The sequence below is a fragment of the Hyla sarda genome, chromosome 7, assembly GCF_029499605.1.
Source record: "Hyla sarda isolate aHylSar1 chromosome 7, aHylSar1.hap1, whole genome shotgun sequence".
In the NCBI taxonomy this organism is placed as follows: Eukaryota; Metazoa; Chordata; class Amphibia; order Anura; family Hylidae; genus Hyla; species Hyla sarda.
The window spans coordinates 17781137-17802215 of record NC_079195.1 but is presented as its reverse complement, the minus strand read 5'-3'; the positions used below and the strand labels follow the sequence as shown (position 1 = coordinate 17802215).

At 48.4% G+C, this 21079-nt stretch overlaps 1 long non-coding RNA gene and 1 other non-coding gene across 2 annotated transcripts in view; both read right to left on the bottom strand.

Moving 5' to 3' along the window:
* The window catches only part of LOC130282505 (uncharacterized), a 341939-nt gene extending 339015 nt beyond the window's left edge, over positions 1-2924 (bottom strand). Inside the window, exon 1 of the long non-coding RNA XR_008846426.1 lies at positions 2889-2924. This is a non-coding gene — a long non-coding RNA (uncharacterized LOC130282505). The remainder of the gene's footprint in view (positions 1-2888) is intronic.
* Positions 2925-9087: 6163 nt separating this feature from the next.
* Positions 9088-9271, bottom strand: LOC130283560 (U2 spliceosomal RNA). Its single transcript, XR_008846738.1, has one exon. It is a non-coding gene; the product is annotated as a U2 spliceosomal RNA (small nuclear RNA).
* Between the last annotated feature and the right edge of the window lie 11808 nt (positions 9272-21079).

The following is a 21079-nucleotide window of genomic DNA, read 5'->3' as shown; positions in this document are numbered from 1 at the left end:
CCTTCGTCCTTAAGTACCAGGACGCAAGGGCGTATGCATACGCCCTTCGTCCCCAACAGGTTAAGGGCAGGGTAGCCAGCCCTGTGTGTTCAGTGAGGTTTGGAGGCAGGACCATTTTACCATAAACTTACATAGAACACATTAATGTTAAAAATACTGACGCATTTTTTACAATTAAATATGCCTAAAAATACACTGTGCGAACCTAGCCTAAAAAGAACATAGGCAAACAAGTATGGGATGTAAAAGTAAGTCAAGTTGAAAAATAATAGTAACAAGTATACGATTAAAAAGTAAAGAAAAGTTATGCGCATTTGAGGACTAAATTAGGGATTGCATAGGGGTGGACATAGGGGTATTCTACGCCAGTGATTCCCAAACAAGGTGCCTCCAGCTGTTGCTAAACTCCCAGCATGCCTGGACAGTCAGCGGCGGCTGTCCAGAAATGCGTGGAGTTGTTGTTTTGCAAGAGCTGGAGGCTCCGTTTTGGAAACACTGCCGTACGATACGTTTTTCATTTTTATTGGGGGGGGGGGGGGGACAGTGTACGGAGGTGTATATGTAATGTTTTACATTTTATTATGTGTTAGTGTAGTGTTTTTAGGGTACATTCACACTGGCGTGTTACGGTGAGTTTCCCGCTAGGAATTTGCACTGCGGCGAAAAATTTGCCGCAGCTCATACTTGAAGCAGGAAACTTACTGTAAACCCGCCCGTGTCAATGTACCCTGTACGTTCACATGGGGGGCAAACCTCCAGCTGTTTCAAAACTACAACTCCAAGCATGTACTGACAGACCGTGCATGCTGGGAGTTGTAGTTTTGCAACAGCTGGAGGCACACTGGTTGGAAAACCTTCAGTTAGGTTCTGTTACCTAACTCAGTATTTTCCAACCAGTGTGCCTCCAGCTGTTGCAAAACTACAATTCCCAGCATGTACTGATCACAGAAGGGCATGCTGGGAGATTTAGTTCTGCAACAGCTGGAGGTACGCAACTACAACTCCCAGCATGCCGAGACAGCTGTTTGGGCATGCTGCGATTTGCAGTTTTGCAACATCTGGAGTGCTACAATTTAGAGACCACTGAACAGTGATCTCCAAACTATGGACCTCCAGATGTTGCAAAACTACAACTCCCAGCATGCCCAGACAGCAAACAGCTGTGTGGGCATGCTAGGAATTGTAGTTTTGCAAGATATAGAGGGCAGTATAGAGATCACTGTGCAGTGGTCTCTAAACTGTAGACCTCCAGCTGTTGCAAAACTACAACTCCCAGCATGCCCAGACAGCAAACAGCTGTGTGGGCATGCTGGGAGTTGTAGTTTTGCAACATCTGGAGGGCTACAGTCTAGAGACCACTATAGTGGTCTCAGACTGTAGCCCTCTAGATGTTGCTAGGCAACTCACCGGCTTCCGTCGCATCCAGGGAGCCGTCCTCTTCTGCCGCACGCCGCCTGCAGATCTCCGTTGCCGCCCGCCGATCACCGTCGCTCCGCTGCCTCCGGACGGGTAAGTGATCTTCGGCACCGCTCCTCTTCGTTTTCCTCGTTCTGGCCCGCCTATTGTGGGTGAGCAGGACGGGGAAAACGAAAGTAAACCCCCCCGCCCCCGATCTGCTATTGGTGGTCGCGTCTAGACCACCAATAGCAGGGATAGGAGGGGTGGCACCCGTGCCACCTCACTCCTATAGCTTCAGGGGATCGTGGGTGTCTTAGACACAATCAGCAGTCGGCCCGGTCCGGTCCCCGCCCGGCGCGCGGCGGGGACCGAAATTCCCACGGGCGTATGGATACGCCCTTCGTCCTTAAGTACCAGGACGCAAGGGCGTATGCATACGCCCTTCGTCCCCAACAGGTTAAGGGCAGGGTAGCCAGCCCTGTGTGTTCAGTGAGGTTTGGAGGCAGGACCATTTTACCATAAACTTACATAGAACACATTAATGTTAAAAATACTGACGCATTTTTTACAATTAAATATGCCTAAAAATACACTGTGCGAACCTAGCCTAAAAAGAACATAGGCAAACAAGTATGGGATGTAAAAGTAAGTCAAGTTGAAAAATAATAGTAACAAGTATACGATTAAAAAGTAAAGAAAAGTTAAAAATAAAAGGTCATCAAAAATGTCCCAAAGGTTACATTCATGTTCATCTCCTACAAAGTATAGAAGTAAAGCTTCAAAACTTTTGGCTTGCTCATTCAAGGGCATTTTGGGAAGGTCCAGTCTTTGTCAGATTTTGCTTATATAGAGAAGCACAGGAAGTAATGGTATATATTTCTTTTCTCTCTGCTGTCTGTACATAAAATGCATGCTTATGAATTTGCACGTCAGCAGGAACTGCTGTGTTCCTGTTCACAGTTGGGAGGATTCAGCAGTCAGTAATCATTTGCTGATCATTGCCCTCTTCATGCCTTACATACTTAAAAACATAAAGCAATACAAAACTATTCCATGTATAATGAAACCATGTGTCCGAGATGCAAGCTAAGCATGAAAAGTTGACACATTTAACAAGCACACATGTTATATCATCAGTTTTTTGTTTTTTTACAGAGGCATATATGCCAGGTATTATAATTTTTCCATATAGATTTCCTGGCATACCATAAGTACCTTATAGTTTTAGACAGCATTATTATAGGATACAGCCTACTTTCTTGATTCACATGAATTAGGCTATGACCATAGGCAGATATTAGTACCAATATCAAAATACGTCATAAACCTTCCTAGTCCCTAAAATATTGTTATTTATGTTATTGCTGCCTTTGTATGCTTGAAACATCGCTAATCAGATCAGATATTGTGTTTCAAAGAACACGACTTTGTAAATCTGATCAAAATAAATCTGATTATTACAAAAGCTGAACATGGAACCATTATCTCACCTGATTATATCAAGCGCTGTGGAATCTGTAGGTGCTATATAAATAAAATAAATAAATTATATACATCCCTGATACAATAGCACTTCACTAACATTACAGAATTTACCAAAATGTCTCTTTTGGGCAAAATGTGTGCATCTTTTTGCTAAAGTGATTTTGACTACAATGACTTTTGTACACACTTTGGTTTTTAATTTTGCCATGGTTGCGGATTTATGAAGAGTCACATTTTCCTTAAAAAGTCGTATGTTTGCCGTAAAAGCCCTCAATTTGTTGCAAATCTACACCAGCCCAGACCTGGCTTACAAAACTGACTGGGGAGAGCATTTAAAAAAATAAAATAAAAAGTCGCAGCAGGGTAAAAAGTAGCATAAGGGTGCGTTCACACGCTAGTAGCTAGCAGCGAGTTTCCTGCTGCGGGAAACCCGCTACGAGTTACGCTACCATTGATATAAATGGGTCAGAGGACAGTCCGTGTCACGATTCGGCTGGCTGGAGGTGGATCCTCTGTGCCAGAGAGGGATTGGCGTGGACCGTGTTGGTGGACCGGTTCTAAGTTGCTACTGGTATTCACCAGAGCCCGCCGCAAAGCGGGATGGTCTTGCAGCGGCGGTAGCAACCAGGTCGTATCCACCAGCAACGGCTCAACCTCTCTGACTGCTGAAGATAGGCGCGGTACAAGAGAGTAGACAAGAGCAAGGTCGGACGTAGCAGAAGGTCAGGGCAGGCAGCAAGGATCGTAGTCAGGGGCCCATGGTAGAAGATCTGCCCAGTCATCCTGGCGGGAGGAAACAAAATGCCGTAAATAGTCACCCAGGACCTGATTAACTCTTTCTACTTGCCCATTGGATTGGGGATGATAAGAAGAAGAGAAGTTTAATTTGATCTTGAGCTGTTTACAGAGGGCCCTTCAGAATTTAGACACGAATTGGACGCCTCTATCCGAGACGATATGCGTGGGCAAACCGTGAAGGCGAAAAATGTGTACAAAAAATTGCTTTGCCAACTGAGGCGCTGAAGGAAGACCAGGAAGAGGAATAAAATGTGCCATCTTGGAAAATCGATCAACGACCACCCAAACAACTGTGTTGCCACGGGATGAGGGCAAGTCCGTAATAAAGTCCATACCAATCTGTGACCAAGGCTGTTCAGGAACAGGCAGAGGATGAAGGAGACCAGCAGGCTTCTGGCGAGGAGTCTTATCCCGGGCACAGACAGTACAGGCCCGCACGAAATCAACAACATCAGTCTCCAGAGTCGGCCACCAATAAAATCGAGAGATGAGTTGCAAGGATTTTTTGATGCCCGCATGGCCTGCGAGGTGGGAGGAGTGTCCCCATTTGAGAATCCCGAGACGCTGGCGTGGAGAAACGAAGGTCTTCCCTGGAGGAGTTTGCCTGATGGAAGCTGGAGAAGTGGAGATCAGACAGTCCGGAGGAATGATGTGTTGGGAGAGACCTCTACTTCAGAGGCATCAGAAGAACGAGAGAGGGCATCGGCCCTAATGTTCTTGTCAGCAGGGCGAAAATGGATATCAAAGTTAAAACAGGCAAAGAACAACGACCACCTAGCCTGGCGAGGGTTCAGTCGTTGGGCAGACTGGAGATAGGAGAGATTCTTGTGATCAGTGTATATGATAACTGGAAATTTTGATCCCTCCAGCAGGTGCCTCCATTCCTCAAGTGCCAATTTAATGGCCAGTAGTTCTCGATCACCAATGGAGTAGTTTCTCTCCGCCGGAGAGAAGGTCCTAGAAAAAAAAACACAAGTAACAGCATGCCCGGAAGAATTTTTTTGTAGAAGGACAGCTCCAGCTCCCACTGAGGAGGCATCTACCTCCAATAGGAAGGGTTTAGATGGGACAGGTCTGGAGAGCACGGGAGCAGAAGAAAAAGACTTGAGATGTTTAAATGCGTCTTCCGCTTGTGGAGACCAGGACTTGGGATTGGCATTTTTCTTGGTTAAAGCCACGATAGGAGCCACAATAGTGGAAAAGTGTGGAATAAATTGTCTGTAATAATTGGCAAACCCCAAAAAACGTTGGATAGCACGGAGTCCGGAGGGGCGTGGCCAATCTAAGACGGCAGAGAGTTTATCTGGGTCCATTTGTAGTCCCTGGCCAGAGACCAAGTATCCTAGGAAAGGAAGAGACTGACATTCAAAGAGACATTTCTCCATTTTGGCATAAAGTTGATTGTCCCGAAGTCTCTGAAGAACCATGCGGACATGCTGGCGGTGTTCTTCTAAGTTGGCAGAAAAAATCAGAATATCGTCCAGATAAACCACAACACAGGTATATAGGAGATCACGAAAAATTTCATTAACAAAGTCTTGGAAGACGGCAGGGGCGTTGCACAGGCCAAAGGGCATGACCAGATACTCAAAGTGTCCATCTCTAGTGTTAAATGCAGTCTTCCATTCGTCCCCCTCCCTGATGCGGATGAGATTATAAGCACCTCTTAAGTCCAGTTTGGTAAAGATGTGGGCGCCTTGTAGGCGATCAAAGAGTTCCGAGATAAGAGGTAAGGGGTAGCGTTTTTTTACCGTGATTTTATTAAGTCCGCGGTAGTCAATGCAAGGGCGTAGGGAGCCATCTTTTTTGGACACAAAAAAAAATCCAGCTCCGGCAGGAGAGGAGGATTTGCGGATAAACCCCTTTTTTAAATTTTCCTGGATGTACTCAGACATGGCAAGAGTCTCTGGAGCAGACAGAGGATAGATTCTGCCCCGGGGTGGAGTAGTACCCGGGAGGAGGTCAATAGGACAGTCATAAGGCCTGTGAGGGGGTAAAGTCTCCGCTTGCTTCTTGCAAAAGACGTCAGCATAGTCCATATAAGCCTTAGGAAGACCGGATACAGGGGGAACCACAGGGTCACGGCAGGGAGTACTGGGAACCGGTTTAAGACAGTCCTTGAGACAAGAAGTACCCCAGTTCTTGATTTCTCCTGTGGACCAATCAAGGGTTGGGGAATGGCGTTGAAGCCACGGTAATCCAAGAAGAATTTCAGAAGTGCAGTTGGAGAGGACCAAAAATTCAATTTCTTCGTGATGAGGTCCGATGCACATTAGGAGAGGTTCTGTGCGTTAACGCACGGAACAGTCCAATCTTTCATTGTTAACAGAATTGATGTAGAGGGGTCTGGCGAGACTGGTCACTGGGATGTTGAACCTGTTGATGAGAGAGGCCAAAATAAAATTTCCTGCAGATCCGGAATCCAGGAAGGCCATAGCAGAGAAGGAGAGGGTAGAGGAAGATATCCGCACAGGCACAGTAAGGCGTGGAGAAGCAGAGTTGACGTCAAAAACTGTCTCGCCTTTGTGCGGAGTCAGCGTACGTCTTTCCAGGCGGGGAGGACGGATAGGACAATCCTTCAAGAAGTGTTCGGTACTGGCACAGTACAGGCACAGATTCTCCATGCGGCGTCGTGTCCTCTCTTGAGGTGTCAAGCGAGACCGGTCAACTTGCATAGCCTCCACGGCGGGAGGCACAGGAACGGATTGCAGAGGATCAGAGGAGAGAGGAGCCGGGGAGAGAAACCGCCTCGTGCGAACAAAGTCCATATCCTGGCGGAGCTCCTGACGCCTTTCGGAAAAACGCATGTCAATGCGGGTGGCCAGATGAATAAGTTCATGCAGGTTAGCAGGAATTTCTCGTGCGGCCAGCACATCTTTAATGTTGCTGGATAGGCCTTTTTTAAAGGTCGCGCAGAGGGCCTCATTATTCCAGGATAATTCGGAGGCAAGAGTACGGAATTGGATGGCGTACTCGCCAACAGAAGAATTACCCTGGACCAGGTTCAACAGGGCAGTCTCAGCAGAAGAGGCTCGGGCAGGTTCCTCAAAGACACTTCGAATCTCCGTGAAGAAGGAGTGTACAGAGGCAGTGACAGGGTCATTGCGGTCCCAGAGCGGTGTGGCCCATGACAGAGCATTCCCAGACAGAAGGCTGACTACGAAAGCCACCTTAGACCTTTCAGTAGGAAACTGGTCCGACATCATCTCCAAGTGCAGGGAACATTGCGAAAGAAAGCCACGGCAAAACTTAGAGTCCCCATCAAATTTATCCGGCAAGGATAATCGTAGGCCGGAAGCGGCCACTCGCTGCGGAGGAGGTGCAGGAGCTGGCGGAGGAGATTGTTGCTGGAGTTGTGGTAATAGCTGCTGTAGCATCACGGTCAGTTGAGACAGCTGGTGGCCTTGTTGCGCTATCTGTTGCGACTGCTGGGCGACCACCGTGGTGAGGTCGGCGACAACTGGCAGTGGGACTTCAGCGGGATCCATGGCCGGATCTACTGTCACGATTCGGCTGGCTGGAGGTGGATCCTCTGTGCCAGAGAGGGATTGGCGTGGACCGTGTTGGTGGACCGGTTCTAAGTTGCTACTGGTATTCACCAGAGCCCGCCGCAAAGCGGGATGGTCTTGCAGCGGCGGTAGCAACCAGGTCGTATCCACCAGCAACGGCTCAACCTCTCTGACTGCTGAAGATAGGCGCGGTACAAGGGAGTAGACAAGAGCAAGGTCGGACGTAGCAGAAGGTCAGGGCAGGCAGCAAGGATCGTAGTCAGGGGCAACGGCAGGAGGTCTGGAACACAGGCTAGGTAAAACACAAGGGAACGCTTTCACTGGCACAATGGCAACAAGATCCGGCGAGGGAGTGCAGGGGGAGTGAGGCATAAGTAGGGAGTGCACAGGTGAGAATACTGATTAGGCCTGCTGCGCCAATCAGTGGCGCAGCGGCCCTTTAAATGGCAGAGACCCGGCGCGCGCGCGCCCTAAGGAGCGGGGCCGCGCGCGCCGGGACAACACAGACGGGGAACGGGTCAGGTACGGGAGCCGAGATGCGCATCGCGAGCGGGCGCGTCCCGCATCGCGAATCGCATCCCGGCTGGGAGTAATATCGCAGCGCACCCGGTCAGCAGGTCTGACCGGGGCGCTGCGAATGAGAGAACGCTGCGAGCGCTCCGGGGAGGAGCGGGGACCCGGAGCGCTCGGCGTAACAGTCCGAAAATCTGACACTATTGCGGACTGTCTGTGGACCCATTGAAATCAATGGTAGTGTAACTTGCAGCAGGTTTCCCGCAGCGTGAAACCCGCTGCTAGTAATAATGTGTGAACGCACCCTAAAAGTTACATAATTACATAGTTACATAGTTAGTACGGTCGAAAAAAGACATATGTCCATCAAGTTCAACCAGGGAATTAAGGGGTAGGGGTGTGGCGCGATATTGGGGAAGGGATGAGATTTTATATTTCTTCGTAAGCATTAATCTTATTTTGTTCCAGGAATGTATCTAATCCTGTTTTAAAGCTGTTAATTGTTCCTGCTGTGACCAGTTCCTGAGGTAGACCGTTCCATAAATTCACAATCCTCACGGTAAAGAAGTTGCAGAGGAGGAATCATAAAAGAGGTGTTTTGTGATTTATTGTTTTTTATTTTATTTTATTTTTTTTGCATAAGTGTGCCAAATTTATTAATCCCCCTGCCATATTATAATTTTTTTTTTTATCTAAAGCCGAGGAACGTGCTCTCGATGTGCAAGAAAAAGTGCAAACGTGTTACACAAAAAAAAAACGTGCACAAAGGATGCGGCCTATCGCAAGCCCTTCTCCGATAGGAGAGAGGCCCCCCAACAAACCTTACCCTTCGCCTCCGGACCAAAAGGTACCTGCGAGGTTCCAGGTTCGATGTCCCTTTTCGCCGAAGCTACTAGGGGACCACAAATGCTCCCGGCATCCCCCTTGGCGTTAGCTAAGGTATCTGCCCACAGAGCCGATAACGGTAGGTACCCTGCCAAAGCAGGAGTACCCGGGGTGTTTGCAGGGAGGTGCGGAACCTAATGGCCACACACACCTCCCCTAGACCGCCAGGAGGGACACCCAGATGGGCTACCGCATCCTGACAAATCCTGTGAACACACAACACGCAAAAAAGTGACACAGTGAGACAAAAAGAAATAAATAAGTGAATGTGTGCAGATATACTGCCCGGACATCCGTCCTGATCTATAAAAATTTCTCTGATCCTAGCCAGAGGGCCGGGAATCAAGAGGTGAGTGCCACAAGGTGAAGAGATTATGGTGCCCGTGCTTCAACTCAGTGAGCCAGTATTCCCAGTGAGTTTCGGCACCTCGGGGTCACCACTCCCCGAGGCACAAAAGTACCTCGGCTCTAGACCCTCTCAGCCTCGTGGCGAGACCCGGAGGGATCAGGTCACATCGGGGCAGCCGTCGAACTGATTCCTCAGAACCAGCCCCGGAAAGCCCTGGTACACCTGCACCCTCCATGCAGCACCCATCCCCACACCGGCGTTACTGCCCACTGGCATGAAAAACTGATAAGAACAGATACTACACTTGATCTTAGCCAAAAGGCCGAGAAGCGATTATAACTATAACAAAACCAAAGCAAAAATAAATTCAAAACTCACTAAAGACACACATTCCATGTCCCTTTATGGCCCAGATTTATCAAACTGTGTGAGAGAAAAAATAGTGATTTTCAATCACAGCTCAATTGGTTGCTGTGGGAAAAACCCTTTATATTTCCTCTCACGCAGTTTGAAAAATCTGGGCCACAATATATGTTTTTGTCTGGTAGACTTTGCTAGGCTATCCTATTAGTCATTCAGCCAGGAAAATGATTATGCCATTGGTATTCACTACTGTCTGTCAGGCAAAATTCCAACTAAAATCCTGTATGTTTCTTTAACAGAAAACCAGCTTCTACTGTAAGCGCCAATTTAAATGTATGCGAACAGTTTAAACCCCATGTATAAAATTGCATCTTCTCTAAGGCTATGCAGTTACAACAGGATAATGTAATTATAGTGATTTCTTCACTTAAAGGAGTACTCCTGCGCAAAATTACTTATCCCTTATCCAAAGGATAGGGGATAAGTTATAGATCGCGGGGATCCAAGCGCTGGGGCCCCCGGGATCTCCTGGACGGGGCCGCGGCAGTAGGGATCGACGACTATCGGTTTGGCCGATATTATCGGCCGATATTCACGATTTTGGGTGTTATCGGTATCGGCAATTACCTTGCCGATAATCCGATAATGCCCCGCACCCCCGCCCCCACTGCCTGCTTTAAATCAATGTTCTGCAGCAATGTTGCGGGGGGAGGATTAATAGCCGATAACTTAAACCGGAATATCGGTATAAGTTATCGGCTATCGGTCCTAACCTCCACAGATTATCTGTATCGGCACTAAAAAAAATTATATCGGTCGATCCCTACGCGGCAGTCTGCAGGAAGTGAAGTTTCGTCCCCAGCAGAAAGCCACGGCAGACACACCCCCTACATGTATCTCAATGGGGTACATGTAGGGGGCGTGTCGGCCGCCACGTCATGCGGGGACGGAACGCCCCCTTTCCTGTACATTGCCGCGGCCATGTACCGGAGATTGCGGGGGCCCCAGCGCTCAGACCCCCCCCCCCCGCGCGATCTATAACTTATCCCCTATCCTTTGAATAGGGGATAAGTTATTTTGCACTATAGATGTCCTTTAATTGGCAGTACTCAGGCCATGTTTACACAATGGTACAAATTATCAGTCAGTCTGAGGACAAAAACTGTCTGATTTGCCCATAGCAACCAATCACATTTTATGTTTCATTTTACCAAAGCTCGTAAGGTTCTAAAAGCTGAGCCGTGATTGGTTGCCAGATAGTGACAACCAGACAGTATTTCTCTTCAGTCACATGCAAAAATAGTTGCACAAAAATTTTAGACATTTATGGTCTATTCACACATACAGTATTCTGTGCAGATTTGACATGCAGATTTGATCCAAAGGATTTCCTGCTTCAGATTTCAATGTAAACTGAACACAGCTTGAAATCCTGCACATCAAATCTGCACAGAATACTGTACGTGTGAATAGAAGCTTAATGCGCTAGAGAGACCTGGCATAAATGCTTTAAACTTCCTCCATTTCTTTCTGTATAGTTGAAATTTACTGATTAAATCTCTGATAAATCTGTGCTTATGAATTTGGGGGACAGTCTTACTTAGTGACTGGCAATCTTTTCCTAAACTTTATGGCAACACAAAAATATTTCATAGCCGACATTATTACATTAACCCCCCGACCTACGATGGCCCTGACATACGATAATTTCAACATACGATGGCCTCTCAGAGGCCATCACATGTTGAAGGCAGCATCAACATACGATGCTTTTGTATGTCGGGGCCATTGCATAAACGGCTATCCGGCAGCGCAGACTGCTTCAGCTGCCACCGGATAGCCATTTAAGGTCCTTCGTGTGGTCCGGTGATGATCACTAACCTGTCCCTTGCACTCAGGACCATTCTCTTCAGGATCCCCTGCATCGTCGTCGCTCTATTTCGTCATCATGTCGGCGCGCACGCCGTTCCGTCATCCAATAGAAGCGGCGTGCGCAGCGACGTGATGGCGGCGATGAAGAGCGACAATCCCAGGCAGCAGAGGCAGTCCGGAGCGGCGGGGACACCCAGGGGACGTGGCGACAGCGATGGAGGGCGATATCCAGGGCAGTGGTGATGGTCCGGAGCGGCGGGGGACAGGTGGGTATAACTTCCTATACTTAAGATTGCATGGATCCCTCAACATACAATGGTTTCAACTAATGATGGTTCATTTGGAACAAATTACCATCGTATGTTGAGGGACCACTGTACATATGTGCAGCATCCCAGCAAGAACGCAGGCTGGGTCAGCAGCAGGTGGTATTGCTGAGACCAATATTAGTAACAGAGAATTCCAAGAAATGGCTTGAGCAGAGGGAACAACCTAGAGAAAATGGCATAGGAATTTAGGGTACCAGCAACTTCATGCCTTATTGTTACGCCGAGCGCTCCGGGTCCCTGCTCCTCCCCGGAGCGCTCACCGCGTCTCTCTCCCTGCAGCGCCCCGGTCGGTCCCGCTGACCGGGAGCGCTGCACTGATATGGCCGTCGGGGATGCGATTCGCACAGCGGGACGCGCCCGCTCGCGAATCGCATCCCAAGTCACTTACCCGTCCCGGTCCCCTGCTGTCATGTGCTGGCGCGTGCGGCTCCGCTCTCTAGGGCGCGCGCGCGCCAGCTCTCTGAGACTTAAAGGGCCAGTGCACCAATGATTGGTGCCTGGCCCAATTAGCTTAATTGGCTTCCACCTGCTCCCTGGCTATATCTGCTCACTGCCCCTGCACTCCCTTGCCGAATCTTGTTGCCTTGTGCCAGTGAAAGCATTTAGTGTTGTCCAAGCCTGTGTTACCTGAACTCCTGCTATCCATCTTGACTACGAACCTTGCCGCCTGCCCCGACCTTCTGCTACGTCTGACCTTGCCTCTGCCTAGTCCTTCTGTCCCACGCCTTCTCAGCAGTCAGCGAGGTTGAGCCGTTGCTAGTGGATACGACCTGGTTGCTACTGCCGCAGCAAGACCATCCCGCTTTGCGGCGGGCTCTGGTGAACACCAGTAGCCTCTTAGAACCGGTCCACCAGCACGGTCCACGCCAATCCCTCGCTGACACAGAGGATCCACTACCTGTAAGCCGAATCGTGACAGTAGATCCGGCCATGGATCCCGCTGAGGAGCCGCTGCCAAGTCTCGCTGACCTTCCCACGGTGGTCGCTCAGCAATCGCAGCAGATTGCCCAACAAGGACAGCAGCTGTTGCAGTTGACCGCCATGTTACAGCAACTTCTGCCTCTGCTACAGCAGCAACCATCTTCTCCGCCAGCTCCTGCACCTCCTCCGCAGCGAGTGGCCGCTCCTAGCCTCCGCTTGTCCCTGCCGGACAAATTTGATGGGGACTCTAGACTCTGCCGTGGATTTCTGTCTCAGTGTTCCCTGCATATGGAGATGTTGTCGGACTTGTTTCCTACAGAACGGTCTAAGGTGGCGTTCGTAGTGAGCCTTCTTTCAGGGCCACACCGCTCTGGGACCGCAATGATCCTGCCACAGCCACAGTCCAGTCCTTCTTCGCTGAGGTCCGTAGCGTCTTCGAGGAGCCAGCCCGAGCTTCTTCTGCCGAGACTGCCCTGCTGAACCTGGTCCAGGGTAATTCTTCAGTGGGCGAGTACGCCATCCAATTTCGTACTCTTGTTTCCGAATTATCATGGAATAACGAGGCTCTCTGCGCGACCTTTAAAAAAGGCCTATCCAGTCGCATCAAGGATGTGCTGGCCGCACGAGAGATTCCTGCCAACTTGCAAGAACTTATCCATTTGGCCACCCGCATTGACATGCGTTTTTCTGAGAGACATCAAGAGCTCCGCCAGGAAAAAGACTTAGATCTCTGGGCACCTCTCCCACAGTATCCGTTGCAATCTACGCCTGGGCCCCCCGCCGAGGAGGCCATGCAAGTGGATCGGTCTCGCCTGACCCAGGAAGAGAGGAATCGGCGTAGGGAAGAAAATCTTTGTCTGTACTGTGCCAGTACCGAGCATTTCTTGGTGGATTGCCCTATTCGTCCTCCACGTCTGGGAAACGCACGCACGCACCCAGCTCACGTGGGTGTGGCGTCTCTTGGTTCAAAGTCTGCTTCTCCACGTCTCACGGTGCCCGTGCGGATTTCTCCTTCAGCCAATTCCTCCCTCTCAGCCGTGGCCTGCTTGGACTCTGGTGCCTCTGGGAATTTCATTTTGGAGTCTTTGGTGAATAAGTTCTGCATCCCGGTGACTCGTCTCGTCAAGCCGCTCTACATTTCCGCGGTCAACGGAGTTAGATTGGATTGCACCGTGCGTTACCGCACAAAACCCCTCTTAATGTGCATTGGACCCCACCACGAAAGGATTGAATTTTTCGTCCTCCCCAACTGCACCTCTGAGGTCCTCCTCGGTCTGCCATGGCTCCAGCTTCATTCTCCCACCCTTGACTGGACCTCCGGGGAGATCAAGAACTGGGACTCTGCTTGCCACAAGAAATGCCTCTCCCCCCCTCCCAGTCCCGTCAGGCAAGCCTCAGTGCCTCCTCATGGCCCCCGTCCTGGTGTCACCCTGCCCCGTGCCAAGCTTCACCCTCTGCCCTCCCTCCCCATTCCCACTCCTGCTGTACTGCCTGCCGTTGAGGAAACCCTCCATTCTTTCCCGGTGTCCTCGTCCCAGGTAAAGCAGTTGTCGAACAAAAAAAGGGGGAGACCTAAGGGGGGGGGGTACTGTTACGCCGAGCGCTCCGGGTCCCTGCTCCTCCCCGGAGCGCTCACGGCGTCTCTCTCCCTGCAGCGCCCCGGTCGGTCCCGCTGACCGGGAGCGCTGCACTGATATGGCCGTCGGGGATGCGATTCGCACAGCGGGACGCGCCCGCTCGCCAATCGCATCCCAAGTCACTTACCCGTCCCGGTCCCCTGCTGTCATGTGCTGGCGCGCGCGGCTCCGCTCTCTAGGGCGCGCGCGTGCCAGCTCTCTGAGACTTAAAGGGCCAGTGCACCAATGATTGGTGCCTGGCCCAATTAGCTTAATTGGCTTCCACCTGCTCCCTGGCTATATCTGCTCACTGCCCCTGCACTCCCTTGCCGGATCTTGTTGCCTTGTGCCAGTGAAAGCGTTTAGTGTTGTCCAAGCCTGTGTTACCTGAACTCCTGCTATCCATCTTGACTACGAACCTTGCCGCCTGCCCCGACCTTCTGCTACGTCTGACCTTGCCTCTGCCTAGTCCTTCTGTCCCACGCCTTCTCAGCAGTCAGCGAGGTTGAGCCGTTGCTAGTGGGTACGACCTGGTTGCTACTGCCGCAGCAAGACCATCCCGCTTTGCGGCGGGCTCTGGTGAACACCAGTAGCCTCTTAGAACCGGTCCACCAGCACGGTCCACGCCAATCCCTCGCTGACACAGAGGATCCACTACCTGTAAGCCGAATCGTGACACTTATCCACTACTTCACTGAATACTCCACTGGTTCACAGAAGATTCCCCACCAAAAAAATATATAGTAGTCACTGCTTTGAGCTGCAATGCCCACTGGGGAGTGCAGGTCCTTTGGCTAAGCTGTAACTAGGCAGACACAAAGTTTGTAGGCCCAGCCTGAAGCTCTGGAAGGTCCTAGGAATACTATGAGACTCCTGTACAACTTCTACCCACAGCCTCTGTGTCTGTAGAACTAATTTATCCTCTATTTTTTTTTTTTTTACTCTCAGGAATATGAACTAGGATTATTTTCACCAGGATATAATTTTGACCTTGATGGAACAGACATGTCCCATGGGATCCCAGGGTAAAAAGCTTATGACCCTGGCAATCTCCAGAGGAGATGCCACAGTGAAAGTAATACATCTTCTTAGACTGAGAGGCTAACTAGACTAAACATTTTTCCCTTTTTGGGGAGAGAGAGTCTAAGCTAGAGCAGGCACTTCCCACTATCTAGAAGGTTGACAATATTAACCTGTTGGGGACGGAGGGTGTATGGGTATGCCCTCGCGTCCCGGTACTTAAGGACGGAGGGCGTACCTGTAAGCCCTCGTCCCATTCCTAGAGTTTTATGCGTGCTTATGAGCAGAGCATGTGTTAAACCCGGTGGGTCCCAACTGCTATCAGCAGCCAGGACGCAGGGTTAATGCAGGGCACTGCCGATCGGGCCGATGCCTGGCATTAACCCTTTAGACGCCGTGATCAAAGTTGATCGCGGCATCTAAAAATTGAAGTAAAATGTCCCGGCAGCTCAGCGGAGCTGATCGGAACTATCGCAACAGGATCGCGATGTCCCGATCAGCTAAATGGACAGCAGGAGGGTCCTTGCCTGCCTCCTCGCTGTCCGATCTGTGATCTGCTGCTTCATGCCTGCTCAGCAGGCTGGAGCAGTAGAGCACCGATAACACTGATCAATGCTATGCTATGGTCTAGCATTGATCAGCATATGCAATCAAAAAACTGCATGGTAATGGTCAATTGACGCATGGTCAATGGCATACATGTAAAAAAAATACCAAAGTGCACAATTTAGCATTTTTGGTCACTTCATATACCATAAACATATTAATAAAAAGTAATCAAAAAATCCCATCAAAACAAAAATGGTACCGATAAAAACTACAGACCACAGTGCAAAAAATTAGTTCAGTGGAAAAATAAAAAAGTTATAGGGGTCAGAAGATGACAATTTTAAACATACAAATTTTGGTGCATGTAGTTATAATTTTTTTAAAGTAGTGAAATAAAATAAAACCTACATAAATTGGGTATCCTTGTAACCGTATGGACCTACAGAATAAAGAAAAGGTGTCACTTTTACTGAAAAGAGCATTGTGTAGAAACGGAAGCCCCCAAAAGATACAAATGTTATTTATTTTTTATTTCACCTGACAAATCCTTTATTTTTTGTTTCGCCACAGATTATGTTATAAAATAAGTGATCTCATTACAAAGTATAATTGGTGACCCAAGAAACAAGCCCCTATATGGGTCTGTAGGAGCAAAATTGAAAAAGTTATGATTTTTAGAAAGGGAGGAGGAAAAACTGAAAGTGCAAAAACTAAAATTGGCCTCGTCTTTAAGGTCAAAATGGGCTAGGTCCTTAAGGGGTTAAAGTGAGCGGTACTATCATTTAAAAAAAAAAAACAACATAAACGTACATACATGCTAAAAGTTTTGATCAGTCACGGTCTCAGTGCGGAGATTGACAGAAAATTTTGTCAGCAAGCTTTACTCCCCAGCTCAGCGCTCATTACAGAAGTCAACTCAAAGTCAGTCAAACTCAAAGGTTGTTTAATTTATGATTTGCCCTGTAACCTCCAGGGACATTTTTTGTGGATAAACATTACAGAAGTCAGACTCCATTATAGTCTACAGAGTCTGTCATCTGCAGCGCAAACAAAACATTACACAACTTTAACCTGTTGGGGGCGGAGGGCATACCTGTACGCCCTCTGCCCACTCCCTGTCTATAATGTGGGGCCCGGCACCTAGAAACGGCCGGGACCCGTGGCTAATAGCGCGCGGCACTGATCGCTGTGCCGCGCACTATTAACCCTTTAGACACGGTGTTCAAAGTGGAACGCCGTGTCTAAAGTGAAAGGTTGCTGGTTATCTCAGGGGGCTGTTAGGGATAGCCGCAGCGAAATCGCGGCATCCCTAACAGCTCTAGGACAGCAGGAGGGTCCCTTACCTTGCCTCCTGTTGTCCTATCACCGAATGACTGCTCAGTGCCTGAGATCCAGGCATGAGCAGTCAAGCGGCAGAATCATTGTCAATGGTTTCCTATGAGAAACCATTGATCAATGTAAAAGATCAGTGTGTGCAGTGTAATAGCCCCCTATGGGAGCTATAACATTGCAAAAAAAAGTGGGAAAAAAAAGTGAATAAAGATCATTTAACCCCTTCCCTTATAAAAGTTTTAATCCAACCCTTTTCCAGTGTAACAGTGTAAATTAGGGATCGACCGATTATCGGTTTGGCTGATATCATCGGCCGATAAAGACGCTTTTGGACATTATCTGTATCGGCAATTACCTTGCCGACATGCCGATAATGCCCCGCCCCCGGCCAGAGACCACCGCCACCGCCGCTGCCCCATCGCCTCCCACCATCCTCTGGCCACATGCCGCTGCCCCATCGCCTCCCCCGCATCCTCTGCCCACATACCGCCGCTGCCCCATTGCCTCCCCCCATCCTCTGGCCACATGCCGCTGCCCCATCGCCTCCCCCCCCCCATCCTCTGCCCACATACCGCTGCCGCCCCATCGCCTCCCCCCATCCTCTGCCCACATACCGCTGCCGCCCCATCGCCTCCCTCCATCCTTTGCCCATATACTGCCGCTACCCCATCGCCTCCCCCCATCCCCGGTGTTATAATTACCTGTTCCCGGGGTCCATTAACCTTCTGGCTCCTGCGCTGTTGCTGTGCGCTGCGCAATGACGAGTGACGTCCCCAAAGCGACGTCACCGCCAGTACGCACAGTGACAGCGCAGGACGCCAATGGAGCCAGAAGGATCGCGGACCCCCGGGAACAGGTAATTATAACACCGGGGACGGGGGGAGGCGATGGGGCGGCGGCATGTGGGCAGAGGATGGGGGGAGGCGATGGGGCGGCGGCAGGATGTGGGCAGAGGATGGGGGGGAGGCGATGGGGCGGCGGCGGTATGTGGGGCGGCGGCGGTATGTGTGCTGCCGGGGTAGAGTGGTCCACATTTGAGGGGCCTCCAGAGCTGCAGAGCGCTGCCTCATGCACCCACAGGATTAAAATTAAGAGACTATCTATATCCCACTCACCAATCTCTATCCCTGTGCCGCCAGGGTAGAGAGGGATACACACAAGGAAACCCCAGCGCCGCAGAGCGCATTGATTTTAAACCCTTACCAACAAGCTACCGCATACAGTTTCCTGACCAGATACGAGCTATACAGAGACATTGCTACTCAGAATATTTGTAATGAACCATACAAGGCACGATCTCCGTGCATACATCTATAAGTGCTACAGACTAATTGTCACACTGGGATACCAGCACTTTTTTACCCTGTATATTATATGTCTATTTTTATTTTATTTATTTAATTGTATGAATATTTTATACATTCACTACCTTGCTTATCGTGGTGAGTCCGATGTAAGGGCCCTACAAAGGACACCACAAGCACTATAATTGTAATAATAAATAGTTTTAAATTAATTCACTGGATCTACATCATTTTTTACATATATTTTATATACACCCATTTATTGGTGACAATCAAGCCCAGACTTAAGGAAAGTGTACCCCCACTTTATACATTTTTCCCCAATTTTCTCGCACAATGATTTTTTTTTTCCGTTCGCCGTAGATTTTTGGGTAAAATGACTGATGTCATTGCAAAGTAGAATTGGTGATGCAAAAAAATAAGCCATCATATGGATTTTTAGGTGCAAAATTTAAAGGGTTATGATTTTTAAGAGGTAAGGAGGAAAAAACAAAAGTGCAGAAAGGGAAAACCCCTCTGTTCCCAAGGGGTTAAATTATTATGATTATTTTTTTTTATTATAAATTAATAAATAATACAAACTACATTGCTCCCTTGGAAAAGAGGCACAACAATTTACAAGCACAATTATACCAGAGCTCAAAAAAAATCACAGTATGAAATAATTCAGTCACTTAAAGTGAGAATTATATTGACAAACAGAACCAAGAGTTGAAGGATAAATAGCTCCCACATAATGAAATATTAGAACTAAAATTGCTCAGTAAAAATATAAAGCTAAATATTCAATTATTTATAAACACTATTCCATCATCAATTACAAAATAATAACCGTATTACCAAGTGAACTAGAACTCAAGGCTTTAAAAAAAAAAAAAAAAAGTGATATGTTACTCAGTACCTTGTCCTGATCATGTACATATATTTTTTTTATGTGTCTAGGACCTATATATCCAGAGAAATTAACATTTATCTGCTGCTCAGTTACTTTTTTTTCATTGTGCTGGCTGGAGGGGCGTGTCTGTCTCCCTCACAGTGATGACTCATCTGCTCTGGGAGGAGCCGGGGCAGTCAGCCAATCACTCCCCTTTACTCTGTAACCCTTTCCTCTCTGGTTTCATGCTGTACATGTTACGCAGAGGAAGATGCTTGGAGCTTTCCTGCAGTATTCCTAAGACATTGAGGTGAATTCATGACAGGATTTAAAAAAATTATAAATATAAGAATAGATGTTTATAAAATTAGTGCAAGGATTTTATAGATAAAAGTACAGCATTTTTATAAATACATTTTCTATCTGTTTTATCTTTTCCTAGTAAAGCTGGATGCTAATCAACATAGCTGTCACAACATAGCTTTCATAGACTCCTGAATGTCTGATCAGCTTCTTTGTCATTCAGGAGTCAGCATGCTGGAAAGTTGTAGTTTTGTAACAACAGAAGCTGCAGTGTTTATAAAGCACTGTGTTAGAGCAGTGTTGCCTCCAGCTGTTGCAAAACTACCACTCCCAGCATGCCCACACATCCTTTGTCTGTAGTTTTTCAAGAGATGGAGGCACACAGCTGGAGAATACACAGCTCTAAAACAGAGTTTAAAGATTGTACCCCCAGCTGTTGAAAAACTATAACTCCCAGCATGCCAGCACAACCTTTGGCTGTCTTGACATTCTGGGAGTTGTGGTTTTGCAACAGATTTGGCACGCAGTTTTAATACAGAGTTTTACAAACTTTGTGCCTCCAGCTGTTGCAAAATTACAACTCCCATCATGCTTTCATGACCTGTGGCTGTCCCAGCATGCTGGTAGTTGTAGTTGTGCAACAACTAGAGTTGCAGTGTGAATCACTGTGTTACAGCAGTGTTGCCTACAGCTGTTGCAAAACATCCATCCATCCAAAACATAACATCCAGCTTGCCCACACAACGTTTTGCTGTCATGCCATAGTGGGAGTTGTAGTTTTGAAACAGCACCTACGTTTCTCCACGGTACAGGCATCAGAGTTCCCCCACAGTAGCTACCACAGGCATCAGAGTTCCCCTACAGTAGCTACCACAAGCATCAGAGTTCCCCCACAATAGGTGCAGGCATCAGAGGTTCCCCACAGTAGCTATCACAGACATCAGAGTTCCCCCACAGTAGCTACCACAGGCATCCGAGTTCCCCCACAGTAGCTATCACAGGCATCATTGTTCCCCCACAATAGCTACCACAGGCATCAAAGTTGCCCCCACAGTAGGTGCAGGGGTTAACCTAATACTGTAGGGCTGTGGTTTCTTGGCTCCCTCTCTGTCTTTACAGTGTAGGATTACTGCCTGTGTGTGCGCGCTCGCTGTGCTCGTTAATAGGCAGTGCATGCCCGCGCATACCCTGTAGCTCATACAGCGGTGACCTCCTATACTGGATACCGGCAAGCTTTAAGGGCGGTATCCAGTATGTTGCAAAATCCAGACCAGTCTGTCTGGTTAAAGACAGACAATCCCTAGTGGCGGCTATTTTCAGTTTTAATTTCTGGCGAAAATATACTTTTTTTTAAAATAGATTTGTATTGTAAAAAGGCATATTATAATTAGCTCTGTAACATATAAAAAGTTTTTCACAATGACAGTGCCTCTTTAAATTCACATTAGAAAACATAGAAAGAATTACATGATTTTTCTATGCAGAGAAAAGGTTGGATCATCCGGCTAGCTGGAGAGTAGAGCACAGAGTAGTTTTACAGCACTATGCGCAATAAAAATGGCACAAAATGTTAAAAAATTTGGCAGCCTCACTTCCACTGGCTCGCGCAAGTCGGTAAATAGTGCGAAAAAACAGAAAGCATGTTTTTTTGGCAGGGGG